Source organism: Nicotiana tabacum, chromosome 1 (assembly GCF_000715075.1).
Source record: "Nicotiana tabacum cultivar K326 chromosome 1, ASM71507v2, whole genome shotgun sequence".
NCBI lineage: Eukaryota > Viridiplantae > Streptophyta > Magnoliopsida > Solanales > Solanaceae > Nicotiana > Nicotiana tabacum.
In genome coordinates this window covers 136,591,485-136,613,418 of record NC_134080.1, presented here as the reverse complement: position 1 = coordinate 136,613,418, position 21,934 = coordinate 136,591,485, and positions in this window count along the sequence as shown.

Below are 21,934 nucleotides of genomic sequence, written 5' to 3'. Positions count from 1 at the left end.
TGGCCTAGGCCGAGCTTTTCTCTTTAAAGCTTCGAATTTGGGCCTTAGCAGAGGATAGTTTGGCCAAGGCTGCCTCCTTTTCCGCAGCTAGGCAGTCCATGCTCCCTTTCCACCGATCACAATCAGCCTTGACCTGATCGACCTTTGTCCGGAACAACTCGATCCTTTCTACCTTCTACTGTAGCTGAGATAGTGAAGCATCAGCTTCCACGGTCTAGTTGATTCCATACTTTGTTAGAAGAGTGGTTACCTGCTTGTCTGATTCGTCCTCCTCTTCACGAGCCTTGGCCAGGTCCGCTTGAAAGTTCTTTATGACCTCGTCCTTTTGGCCACAAAGTATCTTTAGGGCATTTCTCTCTTCCGAGACCTTCTGGAGTTTAATCTCACACTGAATAAGGTCAGCTCAGAACTTAGTAGATGCTATATAAGGAAGAAAGCACAAGTTAGATATATAAAGAAAAAGGCGAAGGAAAAAGACCGACAAGCGACTGGTACTTACCCGAGAAAAGAGACGCTGGGCTTCCGCCATGAGGATCGAAGCATCATTGATGTCAGAGGCATCATCGACCCCACGAAGTAATCTTAGAAAGTATCACCTATGCTAGAGCCACCACAAATCTCGGGAGTCTTGAGTCCTCGGACCTCCCTTATTGCCTCTTCGGAAAAGACAGTGAAGGTAGTTGAACTATTGTCATGGCCCCGAACGAGTCACTCGGGGCGCTCAGATCAATTTTATGTGTTTTGGAACCGGCCTTGTCTGGTGTAGAAGTTGTTGATCGAGAAACAATCTCAACCTCTGGAGACTTAGGGTTCATGCCCGAATTTTTCTTCAAAGCCTCCTTGATACGAGGCTTAGTTGCAGCAGGTGGCAGCTCAGAAGGAGTGGTGATTCCGACGGCCTTCCTAGGGCAGACCATCAGCTCCAAAGTATCTTCCTCTTCTTCTTCGTCTTCATCTCTCCGTTTTTGGACCGTGTCCTCCAAATGAGGGACCATTTTTCTCCTCACCCTTCGAGGTTTGGGTTTGGGGATCTCAGACTGCGAGGCATTCTTTCTCTTCTTACCCTTTTTCGGCTTCGGAGCTGGGGACTTGGCTTCTACTACTTCACTTGAAGGCCTCAGAATGGCATCTTTGGTCAAACCTCATGAAGGAAAATTAGTAATAAAAATAAGTATGAAGTTGCTTCAGAATACAGAGGAAGAGACCCTTAAAATGGTTCTTGGCCTCCCACCTGCCCTTTGCCAAATCCTGCGATGCTCGTTCGGCGCGAATAGAAGTAGAGGCTAGCTTTCGGACCCAATCTTCGAGATTGGGCACCGCTTGAGGTATCTAAGAGACAGCTGCATATCAAAGAGAAATATTAGGCAACGTTTAAAGAAACACAAAAATCGAGACATGAAGATTCACTTACGATCGAGGTTCTATTCCTCATGGAATGACATCTTCTCATTTGGTATTATATTACAAGTCCTCACCCGTATGAATCGGCTCATCCAACCTCGGTCCTTATCCTCGTCGATTCTCAAGAATACGGCTTATGTTGCATGGCGTTGAAGCTTAATCAACCCTCAATAGAGTCGAGGCTAGTACAACCGTATAAGGTGGTTCAGAGTGAACTCCAACCCCCTGACCTCGTTGGAGAAAAAGCGCAGCATGATGACTATGCACCATAATGAAGGGTGGATCTGACTGAGGGTAACTTCTTACCTTCTGCAGAAGTCGAAAAACACGGGGTCGACGAGACCCAGTGTGAAAGGGTAAGTGTAAACACTTAAAAACCCCTTCACATGTGTAGTGATGCTCTCTTCAGGGGCAGGAATGCACACCACCACCTTAGGACCCCACTTGCAGTCCTTCTTCGTGTCCTTAGTGTGGCTCTTCGTAATCGAACACATGTATATCAACACATGTTCGCATCGGCCCGGTACTGATGAGGGGTTCTCGACTTTGAAGTCAGATTTTAGAACGCATGGCCCAGAAACATACTTATGCCCCCGGTTCTATCGGTGTTTTATCACTGGCCGGCCAGGAAGAGGAAGATGAAGACTTTTCTTTCTGCGGCACAGTCTTGGAGGTTATCGCCATTTGTGTATGCAAAGAAAGTCGAAGATATGTATTAAAATTGGCGGCTCTGGTGAGGACAACGATGGCGTAACAGGCGGCAAAAAAGGAAGATGAGACGGGTTAGAAAGTTACAGAATTTTAATCAAAGCCAAAGTAAAGTTTGGATCAATAAAAGAGGTGATATTTATAGGCTTGTGGCGACCGTTCGGTGGCACTAGTGGCCGACCGACGACTGACATATATTGATGATTTGGGGAACCAAACAGACGGGATGTTATGGTCACATCCATCGCTTTCGTCATGAAGGCGACGTCATGAGCGAGGTATAAGGGAATCAAGGCTCAAGTCGTTTCTTATCATTTCATTCTAAGAAATGCGGGGAGTATCTGTATACGGTTAAAATCGAGTATGTCCGATTTTATGGGCTCGAGAGACTGTCTCTAGATTAAGCTCATAATGAAGTGAGCTCGAGTTCAAAGACACGAAGATCGAAGGATCGAGATCGGGCATGACAAACATCGAGCAACGGTATCGCGAGATATTAGTGATCGGCCATAGATCTCAGCGGGAATCTCGGGAATGACGAAACTACTAGGGTCATGACATTTATGTGATTATAAAAGCTTCTCATTAAGGGTAAATAGGTAAAATAAAAAGTTTAAAGTTAAATTATTTCCAATTATAGAAATATGCCATTAGTTTTGGAACAGACTAATAAAAAAAGTGTATCATCAAAATTAAAATTGAGGAAGTAGTTTAATTCTTCAATTATCTATGGCAGGTGACAGAAGAATTCAGCATTGTGCAAGGTCGGGTCGGGTTTGATATAGGCGGATCGAAAACGGATAATGCAAAAAATCAGATAAATTATCTGACACAGACCATATTTAATACGGATAAAAAATGGATTAAACGGCGAATAATATGAATATGCATATCATCCGTGGCTTCTTGAATATGATCACCTTTTGGGAGAGTTCCTAGTTTCCCAAAACTTGAGGGACCCCCGTTTGAGTTTTTACAATATAAAAGTTAAACTCATTAGTTACCCATTGTTTATTTATTGATCATCCATTTTCTATGTGGTAATATGGTTATTATCCATATTTGATTCGCTTTTAAAAAATTTATTATTCAATTCATTTTTTAGTGGAATTTTTTTTTATTTGTTTTGCCACCACTAAATTCAGTCAAGGTTCAGATATTACCTCCATATCTCAGGATCAAATTCAGCAATGGTTCAGATTCTTGCCATCATCTGATTGTTCGTTTCCCATTTGTTTGCAAATATTTTGTAGGTCGCTTTAACATTATGACATAAGTTACTTTTCTGATCTACATCTATGATATTTGAAGCTTTGCAGTTTACTCCTTACTGTACTGGCACGACTGACGGTTCTTGGAAATGTGAAGGCATCATATCCATCAGCCAATTTTTGCAAATGGTAATAGACCCCAAATCTTTTTATCATCTTTGCATGTCGAGAAAAAGCTTTCTCTTTCTTTAAATTGTATAAGCTATGAAATAGCGCTATCTAGTACATTCTGTGATGATTGTGAAACTAATCCATGAGTTTACACCACTTCTCGTCCATTTATAAATACTAGTCTGCGATATGCGTGTTGTGCGTGAAGTATAAACTATTAAATAATTATATAAATATTATATTAAAAATTATATTTGAGTGATAAAATAAAAGTTTTAGAAAAATATGAGTTCTTCAAAATAGTATTTGTTTATCCTATCTGACTAATACAATAACCTTAAAAGCTATACCCCATATAAGCCCGCAATCATAGTCAATATATTTAATTTAAAATTACTGCAAATTTTATAATAACGTTACTTCAATTTCACAAGTTATCATTCTTCATTTGTAGTTTTAGTAAGAATACATTAACCATGTAAAGTTTAAGAGTTTTTCTAGTTAAACTTTTGTATACGGTCAAAATTAGGTATGACCGATTTCACGGGCTTGAAGGGTCACTTCAAGCCCGAATTCAAATTGGGTTGAACTCGAGGCCTACAAACGGAGTTCGAGGTCGATGAATCGAGTCCGAGCCCGATAATAGAGAAGAAGGATCGAGGATCGAAGTAGGCAGCAGGCACCAACGTTGAGTATGATCAACCCCGATATAATGCCGTCGTGAGTTTGTTACAAAAGTACAAGAGTACCGCCACGTCCCCAAAATCATGACGAATATTTCAGAATAGATTTGTACAATCTAGTGCTAATCTGTACTAGGCAGTTATACAACTGTCCTAATTAGATTCTTTACTGAAAATAGAAATGTACCATACTTGGGATTCTTCTCGCATATAAAGAGGATCTTAATCATTCTATAATCACTCTGAATCATCGACAAAGAATATACATCGTTACTTTTGTGCTCATCTCTCAGAATTGTCCTTTAGTTTCATTATACTCCCTTTGTTTTTCTACTATTCATTAAGGTCACCTTGGCTCGAGGTCGAGGCTTGCTCATGCACTTGTTTGATTTAACTTGCTTACCCAACTAACATACTTATTTTCTTGTTAAACAATTAGTATTGGACTAAATCGCATATCTTTAAGACCTCATTATAAATTTAAATTATTACTCAGATTTTAGGGTAAACAGTTTGGCTCCCACCGTGAGGTTAAAGATAATAATGATTGTTTCAGTGCTGATTTTGTAACACAAGTTATTTTCACGCTTGGTTTTGTCAAAGATTCTTTGCTTTCAGGATAAAACATGTCAAACTCTCAGAACATGCTCCCACATGGCAATGATGGACTTGGATCTCATGGAGAAATCGAAAATATAACTGCTCCAGGAGCCGGTGTACCACCGATTAACCCTGGGGGAGTGCTGAATGTGGAACCAGTCGATATTAGCTCGCATATTGCTTTAAATAAAGAATTGGGAAGAGACTCTAGGGGAAGTGTACGTAGGGAGGACCGATCTGGCGGTCAAATAGCACAGGGTCTGGGAGATAGAGGAGTCAGCCTCCAAGTAATCTTCGAAATGCTACAAGCTCAGCAGGTTGCTATTGCTCAGCTCCAAAGTCAACAACAAACTCTGAGCACAATTGAGCCAGAGACTACTCGACGTGCTGAGCTGATGCCAGAAAGGTCGAACGATAATAGATCCGGGGATGATCCTAGAATCATGAAAATGCTCGAAGAGCTCACCAAAAGAATCGAGTTAGGAGAAAAGAGGATCGAAAACAATGACAAAAAAGTGGATACATACAACTCACGAGTCGACCAAATACTAGGAGCGCCTCCGATGTTGAAGGTTTTGATTCCAAAAAGTTCGTGCAAAAGCCTTTTCCCCCATGTGCGATCCCGAAGCCTATTCCAAAGAAGTTTCGCATGCCCGACATACCTAAATGCAACAGGACCACCGATCCTAATGAACATATCACTACATACACATGTAATATAAAGAGAAACGACTTAGAGGACGATGCGATCAAGTCTGTTCTACTTAAAAAATTTGGAGAAACTTTGTCTAAGAGGGCGATGATTTGTTACCACAATCTACCCCCAAACTCTATTGATTCATTCGCCATGTTGACAGATTCATTTGTAAAGGAACATGCTGGTGCCATAAAAATTGCAATAACGAAATCAGACGTCTTCAAAATTAAGCAAAGGGATAATAAAATGCTGAGGGAGTTCGTGTCCTGGTTTCAGATGCAATGAATAGGGTTAACACCGGTCTCCGATGATTAGGCTGTTCAGTCCTTCACCCAGGGATTAAACGAGCGGAGCTCGATAGCTTCACGACAGCTAAAACAAAACTTGATTGAGTACCCCGCTGTGACTTGGGCGGATGTGCACAACCGATATCAGCCAAAGATTAGGGTCGAGGATGACCAGTTGGGAGCCTCCTCGGGTTCAGTGTATCCAAGCGGATTGGTGGAAAAATATTCAAGGGATACCAACAATGAATCGAGTCCCATCAAGGAAGGGTATCGGCCATATGTCGAAGATCGAAGAATAAATAGTTCGAGGCACAATATACCTCGGGATGATCGAGATTGGATCGAGGACAGAATCCTTAGGGACATTGAGTAAGACCGGATTTGATAGACATAAAGGGATGATAGAGCCACCTCGATTAGCGGAGCACAATTTCAGCGTTGATGTCCCAGGCATTGTTTTAGCCTTTGGAAAAATTAAGGACACTAGGTGGCCCAGACCTATACAAACTGACGCTTCTGAAAGGAATCCTAACTTGATATGTAAATACCATAGTACGCATGGACATAGGACCGATGATGTAGACAGCTAGGAGAAGAGGTGGCTCGATTATTCAACCAGGGGCACCTCCGAGAGTTTCTCAGCGACAGAGCCAAAAACCACTTTAGAGAAAGAGACGCGAATAGAAAGAGTGAACAAGAGGAGCCTTAACATGTTATCCATATGATCATTGGTGGAGTCGACATCACGCATGATCCTGTTTTCAAACACACAAAAATGTCAATTACAAGGGAGAAATGAACTCGAGACTACGTGCACGAAGGCACCCTTACATCCAACGAAGAAGATACAGAGGGCCTCTCTCAGCCACACGATGACGCACTGGTAATTTCTATTCTGTTAAATAAAATTTAAGTTAAACGTGTTCTTGTGGATCCAGGTAGCTTGACAAATATAGTCATGTCGAGGGTCTAGTGGATCCGGGTAGCTCATCAAACCTAATCAGACTCCATTCCTAAATGGCTTCAACATGGCAAGTGAAACAACGAAGGGGGAGATAATCCTACCAGTAAACGTGGCCGGGACCATCCAAGATACAAAATTCCATGCTATTGAAGGTGACATGAGATACAATGCATTGCTTGGAAGGCCGTGGATTCATAGCATGAGGACAATGCCATCGACCTTTCACCAAATGATGAAGTTTCCAACAAAAGATGGTGTGAAGATAGTGTATGGAGAGCAACACGCAGCAAAGGAGATGTTTGCAGTTCATGATTTGACACCAGCATCAACACCCTCTACCTCGAAGAAGTCGAACATCAAGGACAAATAGGTGGTTAAATAGCAAACATAGTCAACATGTACCTGGGGACGAAGAAGAGGACTTCCTTACCCCCGGGCTTTCATCGTCCCTGAGGAATCAGATGCAATGAGTTCCACGGTTGAGGAACTAGAGCAAGTGATATTGGTCGAGCATCTACCGGAACAGAAGGTATACTTAGGAACGGGATTAACCCCTGAACTCAGGAAAAAACCTATTCAATTCCTTATCGATAACATAGATTATTTTGCTTGGTTCCACTTAGATATGATAGGGATCCACCAGAAATAACAATGCACAGCCTGTGCCTCGATCCCAGGTTCAAACCAGTGAAGCAAAAAAGAGGCCCAAGTCCGAGGTGAAGCATGCATTCGTAAAGGACGAGGTAACTAAACTTCTAAAAATAGGATCCATTAGGGAGATAAAATACCTCGAATGGTTAGCCAATGTTGTAGTAGTCCCTAAAAAGGTAAATAAACTTAGAATGTGCGTAGTTACAAAGATTTAAACAAGGCATGCCCTAAAGACTCTTTCCCATTGCCTAACATCAATCATATGATCGGCGCCACAGCCAGCCACGAGATCCTTACTTTTCTCGATGTCTAATCCGGGTATAATCAAATTTAAATGAACCCGGAGTACTAGGAAAAGCCTTTGTTTATAACGATGTATGGAAGATATTGTTACAATGTAATGCCTTTCGGGCTAAAAAAATGCAGGGGCTACATACCAACACCTAGTTAATAAGATGTTCAAACAACAAATAGGCAAATGTTTGAAAGTTTCATGGCTCGAGCAAGTTCTTGGGTTTCATGGTGTCGAATAGGGGGATCGAGATCAATCCCAACAAAATTAAAGCTATCAAAGAAATTACAATCGTGGACAGTGTATAAGCTGTACAACGGCTAACCGAACGGATATCCACTGTAGGCCGATTTATCTCGAGGATGTAAGATCGGAGTCACCAGTTCTTTTCCCTCCTAAAAAGAAGAATGATTTCGCATGGACTTCGGAATGTGAGCAAGCATTGGAGGAGTTAAAGTGATACTTGTCGATCCCGCCCCTACTTCACACTCCGAAGGCAGACGAAAAACTTTTCTTATACCTAGCTGTGTCCGAGGTAGAGGTAAGTGGCGTGTTGGTTTAAGAAGATCAAGGTACACAATTTCTTATTTATTTTGTGAGTCGAACCTTAGGAGATGCTGAAACGAGGTATCCATATTTAGAAAAATTAGCACTTGCACTAATAAGCGCATCTAGAAAATTGAAGCCATATTTCTAATGTCATCCCATACGTGTGTTAACCACCTACGCACTTCGAAATGTTTTGCATAAGCTCGAGCTGCTTGGCCGATTGGCCAAGTGGGACATCGAACTCGGAGGATACGATATCGAATATCAACCCCGAATGGCTATCAAATCTCAAATTTTGGTAGACTTCGTGTCAAATTTAACACCTGTCCTCATACACGAAGTAGAAAGGGAACTTCTACTGAAGATGGGTACATCATTGAAGGTATGGACCCTCTTCACAGATGGCGTCTCGAATGTGAAAAGGTCCAAGCTCGGTATTGTTTTATACCGCATACGTGCAGTGTCATTAGACAATCTATCAAAACTTCTAGCGTAACTAACAATGAGGCCGAGTACGAGGCCATGATTGCAGGTCTCGAATTAGCCAAAAGCCTGGGAGTGGAAGTTATCGAGGTCAAGTGTGACTCTCTCTTGTTGGTAAAAAAAGTAAACAGAACCTTCGAAGTTTGAGAAGATAGAATGCAAATATATTTGGACAATGATGGGTTTTCAATGTCTTGGCCTTATGCTTCTCATGTTTTGATGATCTAACAAACTTGCTGTGAAGAACGAGATAGACAACATGGAACACAGGGGATACATTTCATGTGACCTGGTCAAAGTCTGAAAATCAGCAAATGAATAAACGACCACAGGGAGGAACACAAGAGGGACCTGGTGACCTGGGCCCTTAGGGTTCTCCGACACAAGTCAGTGACTGTACGCAATCATTATAAAGAGAAACATAACATGGATCTGATCCCTTAGGGTTCTCTAACAAAAGTACAAGTCAAATGTACAAGCTGGAACGTAGCAGCAAAAAGTGACCATCTCGCAACTGTTACAGAAGAGGAACACAACTAGTACCTGGTCCGTTGGTGTGTTATGGCAGAAGTACAAGTCGACTATCCAGTTGGAATGCAACTGCACAAAAGTGGTTATGTAGATAGTATAACAGTCACTTCTCATTGGGAAGAAGCGTGCACCAAGAATTGACATCACTATCTATTGTGATATCTTTTATGATAAAACAACCTGGTGCAAGACACACCTTTCTTTGTGCATTCAGTGATATTCTCTCAAGCAATAACAGTATTCATCCAGCATTGAAGTCACTGGTGTGTCAAGAATAAGAATATAACTCCACTAAGGATCAATTTCTTAATGAGTTTGTGTACATCCGTAGTTGAGTGGTAATCTTGTTATTTGTTCTTCATTGTATTTCCTATTTTTCTTTCTTAGAAGCTTTATCTTAAGAACAAACTAAAAATTGATAAACTTCCGAGTTTATATTGTGACTAGGAATAGTCATAAGTTTAAAGCCTTTGTAACTAGGATAGTTATAGAGTGGCGTGTGGTGGGTGCATCACAAGTTAGTTGAAGTTTTTACAATAGGGTTTTTGCAAAGTGCCTTGTAATAGGGAGATTGCAAATTAGTGAGGTTAAAAGCCTACAATAGTAGGTCGTGGTTTTTTGATCCCCTTGTGTGGGATTTTTCCAAATAAAAATCCCTTGTCTTCTTTACATTCAGTTTTTATAACATTCTTAGCATCATCTCATCTAGGACGAGGTACTCTATAGTTTGGTGGACTCATATAAACTAACAATTGGTATCAGAGTAGGTTCTTTCTAAAAGGTTAACACCTAGAAAGGATCTCAATGGCTGCTCCACCCAACTTTGAGGAAGGACAATCAACCTACAGACCTCCCAGATTCAATGGTCAGTACTATGACAGGTGGAAGACCCGCATGCATGATTTTATGATGGTAGAAGATTCAGAACTGTCGGACATCATTTGTGATGGTCCACATGTTCCAATGAAAAAGTTTGAAGAAACAGGACCAATGGTACCAAAAGGCACAAAAGAATACAACAACATTGACAGAAAAGCTGTAGAAATAACTATCGTGCCAAGAAAATGTTGATGTGTGGCATAGGACCTGATGAGTACAACAGAGTCTCAGCTTGGGATACTGCCAAAGAAATTTGGGAAACTCTACAAACCGCACACGAAGAAACTACTTAGGTCAAACAATCCAAGATTGATATGCTCACCACTGAATATGAGCTCTTTAGGATGAAGGATGATGAGTCTATTCAAGATATGCACACCAGATTCACCTCTATCATAAATGACCTTCACTTACTTGGAGATGTCATTCCCATAAACAAGCTTGTAAGGAAAATTCTCAGTGTTTTACCTTGTTCTTGGGAAATTAAGGTAAATACCGTCACTGAGGCTAAAGATCTACAAACTCTGACCATGTATGAGTTGATTGGTAATCTGAAGACATACGAGATGAAATGAAAGAAAGACAGTGTAAAAACAGAGCCCAAGAAGGAAAAGAACTTGACACTCAAAGCTGAAAGTAGCGACTCAAGTGATGAAGATAGTGACATGGCCTATCTTACTAAGAGATTTCAAAAGATGGTTCGAAGATATGGTGGTATACAAAAGTGGGGCAGTTCAAGTAAAACAAGGAACAACGATCTCTGTCACAAATGTGGAAATTCAGGGCATTTCATCAAAGATTTCCCACTCGCGAAACAAGAGCAACACAAGCAAAATCCTGACAAAGCAGCAAAAAGGAACCTGGTTCCAGATAAACGATTCAATCAAAAAAGTGTTGCCGACAATATTGTTAAGCAGGCTTTTGCTGCTTGGGGAGACTCCTCTAGTGAATCCGAAAGGGAAAAAATGCAGAAAACATCTCCATGATGGCAGTGGAAAATGAAGCAACGAACTATGATTCACTATTCGCGCTGATGGCTCAGTCTGATCATGATGAAAAAGATGAAGACGATGAGGTAAACTTCAGGGATGTTCAGAGAAATCTAAAATCCTTCTCTTCTAAGAAGCTAAGGTCGTTATCTAATGTCCTAATTGATGCCTATTATAACCTTGTAAATGATAAAGAGATCCTGACCATAGAACTAGGAGAGGCCGAATAATCTAGAGATGATCTAGTGATCTGTGTAGTGGACTTAAATAAGACCATATCTAATCTTGAAAAAGAAAAGGAAGCCTTGAATGAAAGAATAACTAGTGTGAAAAATGAGAGAGATAATCTGATGGTAGTAGTTGTTGATCTAAAAGAAACAATAGAAGGCCTTAACAATAAGAAAGACACCTTAGAAGAAAAAATTGCAACTACTGAAGAAGAAAGGGATGACATGTTAGTAATATGCACTAATATAGAGGAAACCATTGAGGGACTCAATAGAGAACATAGGAATGTGAGTCTTAGGAAAGGGAAGGAAGTAGCCAGTGAGACTCATATCATGCTTGAACAGGAGTTAACTGTTGTGAGAACCAATCTCTGTAGTGAACTCGAGAAGAATCAGCAACTTCAAGCTAAATTGGAGAAAGTAAGAATTTATCTTGAGAAATCTCTGAAGTGGACCTGGTCCTCAGATGCTGTCACTACCATGTATCTTAACAATAGTGGGAACCGGCAGGGCATCAGGTTCCAAAGGGAGAAAACTCCTTACAACCCGCACAACAAGTATGTCACTGTACCTGATAACTGGCTATGTACTTACTGTGGGAACAATGGGCATTTTAAAGAAAATTGCCAGGCCAGGGTTCAGTTTGCTCAGAAAAACATAGTGTTTACTGATAAAGTGACTGCTAACAAAGGACCAGGTATAACTCGCAATAAGCGGATGTTGCCTGCACGGACTAGCAAAGCCCTCATTCATCCTTTCCATCATAACAAGGGACCCAAACTAGTTTGGGTTCCTAAATCTAACCTTTGATTTGCATGAGCAGGGAACAATGAGAGGAAGCAGACTGCGATGGACTATGGACTTTGGATGCTTAAAAACACGCAACTGAAAACATCATGAATCTCTTCTCACTGAAAGCCCTACATGAAGGGAATGTATCCTTAAAAAAGGAAGTAAAAGGTACATTCTCAGTGAATGAAAAGATGGAAAGGTTCTTTTGGCACTTAAGTGAGAATGTGTACTATGTGAATGGCCTGAAAAGTAGAGTCACCAATCTGATAACTGGCTAAGTGGTCTCAGTGGACAAAGGAAACAAGAACATTCACTCCGATTAACTATGAATCTCCATAAGCTGGTGGTATGAGATGGGTGAAGTAGGAACCTTGGCATGAAGGATTGGTATATGCAAGCTTCTCACCTCTGAATAAATTAACTCAGCAGGACCTAGTCTACAGTCTGCCAAACTCAAGAGTCACCGGGACACGGGTTCACAAAACAAAGGAGGAGACTCTCGAGGGTTAATTTTTCTTGCCAAAAGAATTCAAGCGAAAACAAAAAAAGGAGAAGAAGGGATCACACACAATTTTTCAACACCAAAGACTCCACAACAAAATGGTATGGATGAAAGAAAGAACAGAACTGGAAAATACTGCATGGACAATGCTCATCGACTATGGAATCGCCAAGAAATTCCGGGGAAAAGCAGTAAATATTGTTTTCTACTTGGTGAAAAAGTGTCTGATCAGGTCCCTCCTAAATCAAAACCCACCATGAGCTACCAAATGGAAGAAAATGCCCTCTTGATTAAAAGACAACTCTTCTGAGAACCATATTGACTGGAAATGCCATGTTTTCAACAATAAGAAGGATCAACTTGGGAAGTTCAATACAAAAGACGAGCAAAGGAATTCTTCTGGGGTACACTCCACAAAACAAGGTCTCAAAGTCTCCAACAAAGGTCACACTAAATGGAAGTAAGTGCTCATGGGGTATTCAACAAGACTTTTCCTCTAGCCAAGAAAGAAACGATGATGATCAATATGATGAACCAACTCTGGTCCCTAGGAAATATCTGAGGCTTTGAATATGGATGCTGATAAAATGAGTAAGATGAAGGAGACTGGCAAAAGACAATTCAACATCATCCTCCATGTCTCACAAGGAACCTGGAACGTCACCTACTACCACTGAAGCTGAAAGAAGAGTAGAGATGTAGCTCATGGCACTCCACAAGCAACAGAACACAGAGTGTGGGAAAATAAAATAAACCTCCAAATCTCCCCTATCAATCAAACTTCAGTCTCAAATTGGGAACACAAAGGCTCCCATCTGTGTGACAAGTCAATCACCTTCTTTTATTCTAGAGTTAGATAAATATTCAAAACAATTATTTTGACTTTATCCCCTTCTGTATCTCCACTCCAAAATAGAATCCAAAGTGTAAGTCCATAGGAATCCTACTTGAAGACTGCCCGCAGAAGATTGAGATACCTAAAAGGAACTGAGGACCTAGTCCTGTGTTACCTCTCAGGTGACAATATTTTTAATCCTATTGGGTATGATGATGTTAACTATGCAGGTTGTTTCTGTGGAAGAGAAAAGCACTTCTGGAATGGTTCACTTGTAATGACTCATGCCTCGTCATTTGGGAGACAAGGAAGCAAAACTCAATGACCTCGTCAACAACTGAAGAAGAATCTTAAAACAAGAGGACCAAGCACAGTGAGGGGTGAGATTATCTTCTGAGGGTCAATATGAAGAAAAGGTTGATATGTGGAATGTCTTGCAGAACAGAAGACCAAATTCCAGATATCTGTATCAATGCCTTGAGTAGAGAAATTTCTGGATCAAACAAGGTGAAGATGGGGACATAAGAGTCTAATGAAGAACCTGATCCTCTATCAGCTGGCTATGCAAGACACCATCAAGTAAAGTTAGCTAAAGTATTTTCTGACCAAGCCTAACTATTATGCCCCACCGTTTTACGTCTATGTTATGCTCTGCAGTAATATATTATGATTGATGTTACGTCATGCAGTATTAAGTTACGACAGTGTTGTGCCCAGTAGTATTACATTACGGTGATGTTATGTTTCGCAGTAATAAGTTACGACAGTGTTGTGCCCAGTAGTATTACATTACGGTGATGTTATGCTTTGCAGTAATAAGTTACGACAGTGTTGTACCCTATAGTATTACATTACGGTGATGTTACACTTCGCAGTAATAAGTTACGACGATGTTGCACCCTGCAGTATTGTACATTGAATTTGTCATAAGGTAATTGACATCAGTCCAAGGAAAAGATTATTTGGGGATTATATGTAATGAGTAAATTTGTGAAGGTAAGAGGGTAAGTAATATCGAAGAAAATGAATTTTGTCAAAGTTTGGCATTTCGGGGTAAAATACGGCCCGAGCTAAAATACCCAGTATTTATGGATTAGTGTCATACAAGATACTACATGACCATGCTAGTAAGGTGTATAAGATATGTGGAAAGTAAGTAATATTTTAAGTAATTTGTGGTAATTTTTAAATGCGGGTAATTGATTAATTATCGGGTAACATGACATTACCCGGTTAACTAATAAGTGAATAAAAACTTAATTAATTATACTCTAAAAAACATGTGGAAACACGTGAAATGACTAAGAAACTAATTAACCTACGTGGAAACCTAGGAAGTGATTATTATCCACAAGTATGATACTTGTCCAAAGTCTTACAAAGAAAGGTATCAAAAAGGAAAACTACAAGGAAATTCTTGCTAAATTGAAAAGGTTAGAATCTATCTTCATTCAAGCCACAAATATGTTCATGGTTTTGAAACCAAGAACTTTAAATCAGAATATTCCATTCCAAAGAAATTTCATTCCAAGCAATTACCTTTCTTAGTTTGAAACATTAGGAGCTAAGGAAAAACGCTAAGAGTCTTCTTTCCAAGCAATTTCGTCCAAATTCAGAAGCAGAATCTTCACTTCGATCAAATAGTTTGAGGAACAGGTATGTTAAGGCTAATCCCTTATTTCATTTTGCATGATCTTGTCATTACACAATTTTGTTAATGAGCTATAAAGAAAAATTCATATCCTAGAATTTACGTATATTTTGCTAGTCTCGTAAATTGCGTATATTTTTCTAGTTTGGTAAGTTATAATATTCTCCTTATCGGGACTTCATATTCACTTGAGTATTTCCTTCTTCCAGTCAAGAGAGCAAAGAATTTACGTATATACATTATTAAAAGTATTTTAATTACCATCGAGCTACAATCGATGGGCAGGCCCCTATTGGCCAACCTCTGATCAGATGGTAAGTTATATACCAAGCCTACTGTGGCCGAGCGTGTATGAGCGAGCCCAGTTGGTCAAGATGCAGAGCCTAGTATGGCCGAGCACCTATGAGCGAGCCTACTCTGATCAGATGGTAAGTTATATACCAAGCCTACTGTGGTCGAGCGCCTATGAGCGAGCCCAGTTGGCCGAGATACAGAGCCTAGTATGGCCGAGCGCCTATGAGTGAGCCTACTACGGCAGAGCAGTTATATATATATATATATATATACCGAGCCTTATAGGTCCGGACAACTATTTTACTTACTATATTGAGAGAATTGAGTCTGTATCAGCAGGTAAGCATATCTTCAGATTATCTTTGACTTCCAGCTACTTGCAGTTATTATATTATCAGTTTAGTTTCAGCTTTCAATATATTTCCTTACATACTCGGTACATTATTTCATACTAACGTCCCTTTTGCCTAGGGACGCTGCATTTCATGCCCGCAGGTCCAGACAGATAGGTCGAGAGCCCTCCAAGTAGGCTATCAGCTCAGCGGAAGATGTTGGTGCGCTCCATTTGCTTCGGAGTTGTGTGTTTGGTTAGTATGATTTAGACGTGTATTGTTTTGTATGGCGGGAGTTTGTCCCGACCTTTATGATATTTATGTACTCTTAGAGACTTGTAGACATATGTCGTGAACGTGAAAGATTGTATGGCCTTGTCGGCCTATGTTTTGAATTTATCAATGATCATGTCGGCCTATTAGGCTCGTATGTCATGTGTATATCATGATGTAATAAGAAAGATACGTTACGTTGGCAATTAATTGAGTAAGTTACTGGGTGCCCATCACGACCCATCGATTTGGGTCGTGACAAAAGTGGGATCAGAGTAGTTCTGTCCTAGGGAGTCTACAAGCCGTGTCTAGTAGAGTCTTTTTTATGGGTATGTCGTGCACCACAATTATAAGCAGAAGGCTACAGGGTATATAGGATTGTCTCTCTTTCTGCTTACTCTAGATCGTGTGGTAGAGCTCACTTATAAGAATTCAAATTCCAAAAATCTATGTTATTCGTAATAAGACGATGCCTACATCCGGAAAGAAGGTTGGAAAGAGAGATAGTCGTGGAAGAGCTGAGTCAGAGGAATTGTATTTTTTTATGATGCCTACAATAGGTAAATATAAGGTCTTTAGCAGATCATGGGTGTACTGAAAGGTGTAAGCTTCCTGATAAGAAGCCTTAAGGCAAGAATGCCTATCCAGGACAATGAGAGATTAAGATGATAAGTATAAGTTTTAGCAAGTAAAAGGAGCAAGGTGAAAGAGGGTACGAGGTACCCAGTTAATAAAGGTTAACATCGTTTATAATTGAGGTAGAGAAATAGAAGCTTTTTGAGTTATATTCATTAGTAACAGAGGTATATACAATTGGTCACACCCATTCTAGATATGCCCTATGGGGATTAACAAAAGTAGTATAAGAAGATATAATGGATGAATTGATTGCGTCAGTTGACATTTTCGAAGAATATTGCAAATGTGCTAATAGATCACTTTATGAGGCACATAGATGGTGCACTCTAAAATAGTGCAGCCAGATACGAGTACTTCTAAGACATGCACTATAAGCCTTGAAGGGATAAATATAACCTTAGTATGACTCCCATCCTTAGTAGAGAGATACTGTTAGGCAACTCGAAGAGCCAGTGGATGGAGCAAAGGGGAGCTAAAAAGCAAAAGAATATCTTGTTAAAGTTTTCAGAATAAAGTGATAGACAGAAGGGTTAGCAGGAAATAAGAAAAGATCTAATGAAGCATTAAGATAAAGATGTGATACATTGATGGCAACGGTAGGTCAAAAAGATGACGGTATTACCGGCTCTAGAGTCAAGTAAAGGAAAAGACAAGAGGTGACAGGTTTTGAGACAACCAAAGAGTATAGTCCATAAAGTGTATCCTCACTTCGAGAAATGATTTTGTGACTCCAACGCAACTACCAATAGGAAAAGCTAGACCCCATAATAATAGAGATCAATACGGGGCTGGTGAACAAGGTAAAGTAAACATGAATTAGGGATTTAGTGATTTGATTTTGTGTCGGGAATAATAGAATGAACAACAGAAGAAGATTCATGAGAAATTCAGAGAATGGTCATTCAGTAAGACGCAACTCTAAAGCAAGCAATGTGAGCAAAGTTAAGCTTAAGCGACTGTATGTGCCAGTTACACTAAGTGTCACCCTTGCGAGTAAGGAATTTTGTCATCCTTGGTATAGAAGGATTTCCGCAATGCGAGTAAGGGTCATCGATGATGTGAAAAGACGCCAAAGAGGAAGAAGTAAAACATCTATAAGTAGATCATCATAACACTAAATCCTAGTACTTCCCTAAAGGGGGGGAATATGGAGGGATGTGACATTAATACTTTATTAAATAGTTCTAGTAACCATGGAATGGTAAAGGAAAAATGCGATAAAAATGAAAGGGATAAGACTGCACTTATTTAAATCCCACAGATATGATATAATTCCAAAATATTGTGCTAGCACAATGTCAAGGAGAGGAAGTAAAGGTTCCTGCCCGAGCTGTTATTAATAAATAATGAGCCAGTGCGAGACGTAAGTTAAGACAAAGGAAATAACCCAATAAAGATTACAAGGAATATTGATATGATAATAGGCCAATGAGAAGTTAGTAATTGGTCAGGAAAACCCCAATTATGGATAAACAGGAGGTTACAGACGAGTCATCAGATCGTGTAACATAAACATAGTAGAACCCAATGTGGAGAATTCAGCCTCAAAGAATATCATTATAATACTTGAGATATACTCAAACAAGAGTCTAGGTAGTTAAAGGTACCATATGAGTGGTACGGGGATAAAAGGAAGTTTCACTAGGAAGGCAATCAAAATGTCAGTTTAGAAGCAATCCTACAAGTACAAGGGCACGGAGGTAAGCAACTACGGATAATTATAGGCAAGGAAGGACATCAAAAGATCTGTAATAAGCTCATAACTTTACGAGGGTCAAAGGTTCCCCCTAAGTAATACAACGAAAGACTAGCTGAGGAAACAAGAAAGAAGGCTTCATCTTAAGCACAACGACCTAAAGAGAAAATGGTCGTGTAACAACAGTCTCGGAACAACATTGTAAGCACTCCAAAGGAAAGTGGCACCTACTGTGGCTAATGAACGAGAAGTAAAGTTAGAAGTAATATTCGAGATCATATGAATTATATGAAATCTATTTTATGTGTGGACACTAAGATAAGCTAAGTATGGACGCAACAAGGGGGTAGAAAGACCAGGAAAATTAATAGCTTACGTTGAAAGAAATCTAAGATGGAAGGAAAGAAATTATTCGATAAATGATCCAGAGTTTGTTGCGTTAAGAACTCACTTAAGGGTTTGGAGTTTTATACATGCAGCATATACAACCATAGAAGACTTCAGAATGGTAGCCTTATGCAGGTCGGAAGGTAGAATGGTAGCCTTATGAAATGCAAATGCAGATGGAGACATCGTTTAGTCTTAGAAGGCAGAATTGTAGCCTTATGCAGATCGAAAGGCAGAATGGTAGCTTTATGCAATGCAGATGAAGATGGAGATATCGTTTAGTCTCGGAAAGCAGAATGGTATCCTTATGCAAAAATAAGATAACAAATGGTAATAGAGTTTTCTTAGCTGATAGCAAATTGCGGCGCTGTGATTACTGGGAGCATTGTGACATACGAGACATCATTGGTATGTGGTGATGGCAAATGTTGGCAAGTGCAACAGTTCTGAGAATCGTATTTTGAACAATGTTTGTCCCGTGGGCGTATAGAATGTTTAAAGATTTCGTAATCCTAGTGCCTGCATCCTAAGAAAATCGTGAGTTTTGTAAGGGGGCAGGTTAGTTCATATCCCCACTGGCTTTGCTTAACTTGTTCGGCTTTGATCTTGTGATATCGTCGGTATCATTGGGGTAGTGTTGCTAAACAAAGCAGTTTCAATAATAAACATGCATGATTTTGTAAAAGTATGAAATAAATGTATAATTAAAAAAAAAGCTTTCAGATGAACCGGCGACTGTGACGCAATTCAGGGCATTGAAACCTCTCCTGCTATGGAATTTTGAAGGTCCTCCTCAATATTCTTCCCCAGTTTGATGGGTTGACATTTATGACTGGTGCTCGTGCGGCAATCGGCTGAAATTACTTTCGAATTTTGATGGTCCTCCGCAAAATTCTGCCCCAGTTTCCAATTGCCAGGGAAAATGAAATTTTTATTGAATTGTGACCAAACCCGTAGGGCTGCCTGCATATCCCCTCTTAAACGGGAATCAGGTCAGGCGTAGTTCAGTTTACATCATATAAGGAAAGCATAAAGATTACACATAGTAACGCTTGACTGCACTTGAATTAATAGGCTTTGTCCACACTTCTCCGTCCATTTCTGCAAGTATGAGGGCTCCTCCTATCAAAACCAGGTGAACCATGTATGGAACCTACTAGTTGGGATAGAACTTCCCTTTGGCTTCATCGTGATGCGGAAAATTTTTCTTTAACAATAGCTGCCCCGGTGTGAATTGTCTTGGCTTGACTCTTTTGTTGAAGGCTTTGGACATTCTGTTCTGGTAGAGTTGACCATGGCAAACTGTGTTCATTCTCTTTCTGTCTATAAGGGTTAGTTTCTCATAATGACTTTTTACCCACTCTATGTCGTCAAGCTCAGCTTTTTATATGATCCTTAGGGAAGGAATTTCTACTTCAGCGGGTATGACAGCCTCTGTACCGTAAACCAGCATATAGGGGGTTGCCCCGGTTGATGTGCGGACTGTGGTGCGATACCCCGGTAGAGCAAATAATAACTTCTTGTGCCACTGTTTATGCTTCTATATCATTTTCGTCAATATCTTCTTAATAATCTTATTGGCGGATTCTACAGCTCCATTCATCTGAGGCCTGTAGGTTGTCGAATTCTTGTGTATGATCTTGAAGGTTTCACACATAGATTTCATCAAGTCGATGTTGAGGTTGGAGCCATTATCAATAATGATTGACTCTGGAATCCCGAATCGACAAACAATACGGTCGCGGATAAAGTCTACCATGACTTTCTTATCACTGCTCTGTAAGATGCTGCTTCGACCCATTTGGTGAAATAGTCTATGGCTACCAGGATAAACTTGTGTCCGTTGGAAGTAGCAGGCTCGATTGGTCCAATAACATCCATCCCCAGGTGACAAACGGCCACAGTGAGCTCGTTGTGTAGCTCACTTGGAGGTACCTTTATTATGTTTGCATGTATCTGATAGCAGTGGCATTTCCGGACATACTGGATGTAGTCTGTTTCCATAGTCATCAAAAAATAACCAGCCCGGAGTATCTTCTTTGCTAAGACAAAACCGTTCATATGTGGACCGCAAGTCTCAGCATGAATTTCCTCTAGCATCTTGGATGCTTCCTTTGCGTCGACACATCTTAATAATCCCAAATCAGGGGTCCTCTTATACAGGATTCCTCTGCTGTGAAAGAAGTTGTTGGGCAATCTCCGAAATGTGCATTTGTAAGTAGGATTTGCAAGCTCCGGGTACTCTCCTTTTGCCAAATATTCCTTGATAACATGAAACCAAGGCTTTCTGTCTGCTTCCTCTTCGACATGGGCACAGTAAGCTGGCTAATTATGGATTTTCACTAGAATTGGATCAATTCTTGTTTGGATGCTGTATCATAGATCATAGGGTAGCCAATACATCGGCGAACTCATTCTGGACTCTAGGAATATGCTGGAATTCCATCTTCATGAATCTCTTTCTCAATTCCTGTACATGATGCAGATACGGGAGTATCTTGGAGTTCTTGTTTGTCCATTCACCTCGTACCTGATGTATAAGTATGTCCGAATCTCCAATCACTAGTAGCTCCTGAATGTTCATGCCAATGGTCATTTTGATCCCTAAGATGCAAGCTTCATACTCGGCCATATTGTTGGTGCATGGGAACCTGAGTTTAGCAGATACTAGATAATGCTGACCAATTTCTGATATTAGGACTACTCCTATGCCAACTCCTTTAACATTTGCTGCTCCATCGAAGAACATTCTCCAACCGTCATAGGATTCCGCAATGTCTTCTCCTATGAATGATACCTCTTCATCAAGAAAATACGTTTTTAGGGGTTCGTATCCTCCATCCACGGGGTTTTCAGCAAGGTGGTCTGCCAGTGCCTGTCCCTTGAACGCTTTCTAAGTTACGTAAACAATGTCAAACTCACTCGGCAGGATTTTCCACTTGGCTAGCTTGTCGGTGGGCATGGGCATCTGAAATATGTACTTCAAGGGATCCATTCTCGATATGAGATATGTAGTATAGGCACATAAGTAATGTCTCAGCTTCTAAGCTACCCAAGTCAAGCACAACAGGTGCGTTCCAATAGAGAATACCGGGCCTCGTACGGATGAACTTCTTACTGAGATAATAAATGGCTTGTTCCTTCCTCCCTATTTCATCATGCTGCCCTAGAACGTAATCGAAAGCTCCATCCAACACTGCAAGGTAGAGT